This window comes from Bubalus kerabau, chromosome 5 (assembly GCF_029407905.1).
Source record: "Bubalus kerabau isolate K-KA32 ecotype Philippines breed swamp buffalo chromosome 5, PCC_UOA_SB_1v2, whole genome shotgun sequence".
Lineage (NCBI taxonomy): Eukaryota > Metazoa > Chordata > Mammalia > Artiodactyla > Bovidae > Bubalus > Bubalus kerabau.
The window spans coordinates 62,126,391-62,129,987 of record NC_073628.1 but is presented as its reverse complement, the minus strand read 5'-3'; the positions used below and the strand labels follow the sequence as shown (position 1 = coordinate 62,129,987).

General features: G+C 39.6%; 1 long non-coding RNA gene across 1 annotated transcript; it reads right to left on the bottom strand.

Moving 5' to 3' along the window:
• Positions 1 to 698: 698 nt before the first annotated feature.
• Positions 699 to 3,267, bottom strand: LOC129653905 (uncharacterized). Its single transcript, XR_008715260.1, has 3 exons — positions 3,140 to 3,267; positions 1,241 to 1,302; positions 699 to 787 (listed from the first exon to the last, which is right to left on the bottom strand). It is a non-coding gene; the product is annotated as an uncharacterized LOC129653905 (long non-coding RNA).
• Positions 3,268 to 3,597: the final 330 nt, after the last annotated feature.

Below are 3,597 nucleotides of genomic sequence, written 5' to 3'. Positions count from 1 at the left end.
AGTCCTGAGGTGTCTTTCAGAGTGATGACTCTGCCAAAGTTGGTCGTTAGCCCATCTATGTTTGCCCCTGGGTTGTGTGACCACTGAGGCTACCTTATAAGGATGGACATGGTCTGAACCTCTGGAGCTGCTAGTACTTGCAGGCATGGACACAGATGCAGGGACCCCCTTGTTCCGTGACAGAGCATCCCATGACTGAGTGATCAGTGCAGGTCAGGGGTGCAGTGCAGACACACTGGGACCACTCCTATGTTTTCAGTTTGACTTTTCCATTTAGGAGGTCAAGAGCTAAGGCCATTTTTCTCAGCACCATCTTCATCTGAGGAAAATGAACATTAACCAAACTTGAGGAATGGCTAAGCTGAGGAAAGAATCACATAATGTATAGGCAGTGAGTAGTGGTGATGAGAGGTGTTTACAAAGTTCACACTTGACTTGTGCTGTGTAAGTGGAAAGCATTTCTGAGGAGACACATACACACACATACACACACAGAGATTCAAAACCACATCACATGGGCTCACACAAGGCACTACAACCCTGATTCACACAAACCCACAGCATCTAAATGATGTAGTTGTTTCCAAGGACCATTGAACACAGTTATTGTTCATTCTGGGAGATCAGTCTCTTCTCTGCAGTCCCACCCCTCTGCCCCTTTAGGAACCCAGGATCAGGGTGCCTCTCCAACCACAGCCAGCAAGAGACCCCCGCCTCAATCATGTCGATTGTTTCTCAGCAGGGGGATGATTCCTGAATATTTACCATTTTTGTTGGTTTCTTTCACCTGTAATTAAAGAGAAGAAAAGAGTGTGAGGGTGTCAGCATCTTGTGTACTATGCATACAGGGCTTTTGTTCTCTTTTTTGTCCTCAAAAAACCAAATGGGAAAGTGTTGTTGAGTCCATGGCCCAAAAACAAAACAGAGAGGATGCCTGTGGGAAAGGCTCATGCTTTCCCTGAAATATCTCTCAAGCCCATTTTGACTAGCAGTTACAAAATTTTATTTCAAGAGGGAAAGCTTTCAGCTGAGACATGTGCTCCCAACCACAGTTTGTAATTGATGTTGTCATTTTAAATAATGTCCTTTTGTATAAGCTTTCTGCTTGGAGACTCAACATTCATCCACTGAATTAAAAACTGTATGAGCTGTCTTGAATATTGTGAACCCTTATCTGAACTCAACTGAAAAGTAAAGCCATGAAGCAACGCTTTCACCTCAGATAGATTGGGGCACTTACCGCACCGGTGGGCAGGGCCTCTTCCTCCAAATTTGAGGTGGACAGCTCGTCCTCAGGGAGCTCTAGGAGGACGTAGAGGGGTAGTCAGGACACCTGTGATGCTGATTGGAGAGACCGTGCTAATGTGGACACGTGGGAGCAGTGTACAGATGTGGGTGGTCAATAAGTGTGGGTTGAGATCTGTTGGACAACCTTCCTGGTAGGTGGAGGAAGGCTAAAGAGATGAATGTTTCAGAAATGAGACAAAGAGCCTTTAGCTTTCTAGCTAAGGGGAACCTGATCAACTTGAAATTGTTAGTTTGACAAAGGTAAGCACTAAAAATCACTATGTTCCAGTAGTCATGTACAGTTGTGAGACTTGGACCATCAAGAAGGCTGAGTGCCAAAGAATTGATGTTTTATAACAGTGGTGCTGAAGAGACTCTTGATAGCAAGGAATTCAAATTAGTCAATTCTAAAGGAAATCAACCCTGAATATTAATTGGAAGGACTGATGCTAAAGCTTCAATACTTTGACAACCTGATGTGAAGAGTAGACTCACTGGAAAAGCTTCTGATGCTGGGAAAGATTGTGGGCAGAGGAAAAGGGGGTGGGGGCACAAAGAATGAGATGGTTGGATGGCATCATCGACTCAGTGGACATGAATTTGAACAAACTCTGGGAGATAGTGAACGGCGGGGAGCCTGGTGTGCTGCTGTCCATGGGCTCACAAACAGTCAGACATGACTTAGCAATTGAGCACTGTGATCAAAGTTAACCTCCAATTAAAATAAATAAATTTATATTTAAAAAAAGATACATTCTATTTATTCTTTTCATAATTTTTAAGAATTAAAAAGTTCCATAGCATTTTCTACTTTCGCAGTGCTGCGTATCTATCAAAATCATCTACATCTAAATCTTTTTCATCAGATCGAGTATAACCTCTGTACTCATGAAGTCATAATCCACCTTCCTTCTTACCTCCTGGCCTTGGTAATTTGTATTTCCAGTTTCCGTGTGTTTGCCTATTCTGTGTACCCTAAACCAGTGGAATCATACAATATTTGTCTTTCTGTGCCAGCATTATTTCAATAACCATAATAAATTTTTGTATTATTTGGTCCATCCATTTTGTAGCATATTTCAATCCTTAATTCATTTTTTTTTCTTTTTGTTTTTTCTTTTTTTTTAATTTTATTTTATTTTTTAATTCATTTTTATAGATGAATAGTATTCCATTCTGAGTATATGTCATATTTCATTTATCTATTCATCATATGATGGTTGTTGGGTTGCTTTTACCATTTGACTACTATGAATACCCTATGAACACTAATGTACAGATTTCTGTATGGTTCCATAATGGAGATAAATAATATTGTGCATATTTAACATATCATTGAATATAACAATACAAAGTGTGAATCTTAGGTGAACTATGGACTTTTAATTACTAAAAATTTATTATCTCATGAATTTCAATAAATGTACTACACATATGGTATCTGTGAGTAACATATGATAGCTGAAACTGGAGTGATAGGATATAAGAATTTTCGGTATTTTCTGTACAACTTTTTTGTCAATGTAATCCTGTTCTAAATAAAGTCTAATAATTTAAAGAAATCTTGAAACATAGCTTCAGGGAGGAACATATCACAGCTAATGTTAAAAAATTAGCTAATGTCCAAACCATAGCTAGAGACCATCTTCAGTCTTAAATATGAATCAAATGTTGAATTTTAAATGCATGTTTCCTTCCATACTTAAAACAGTACCAACTGACATAGTTTCAATATGAACACATGAAACAAAAGAAGATCATTGCTTAATACTTCCATTTTTTTCTTAAATATGAGACACTGAACATACTACAATATTTATTCATGAGTGAACTTAGAAAATTTCCACAGTACCTTCAACTGGGTCAGTTATATGGTGCACCCTACTGTGCGGCCAACAACGAACTCTCTTGACCCAGCTGGTCTTTAATGTTCTTGGACTCTGAGGAATGTCTTTTTTGGTCTTCCAGACAAAACATCCTGGGAAAGGCATTATAATGGTGAGAGTAGTTGATGTCTTGCCAGCAGAAGAACACACAGAAACTAATAATAATTGATCCACAGTTCAGTCCTCTGGTCCTCTGCATCACCAGATACCTAGCAGGGCCTCCTGAATCTAAAGTGGACTTTGGAAGATCTGCAGTTTGATGTGCACTGAAAACACCCAACAGACTGGCTGTGTGTACAAATATCTCTGTTTAACTGAGACCTAGAAGCTCAGCAGAGCAAGGTGACCACGCCTGATGGACTGGATTCAGATCCTGTTAGGAGAAGCAGGTACTTGGAAAGACATTTGGATCTCTCGTTGTCTC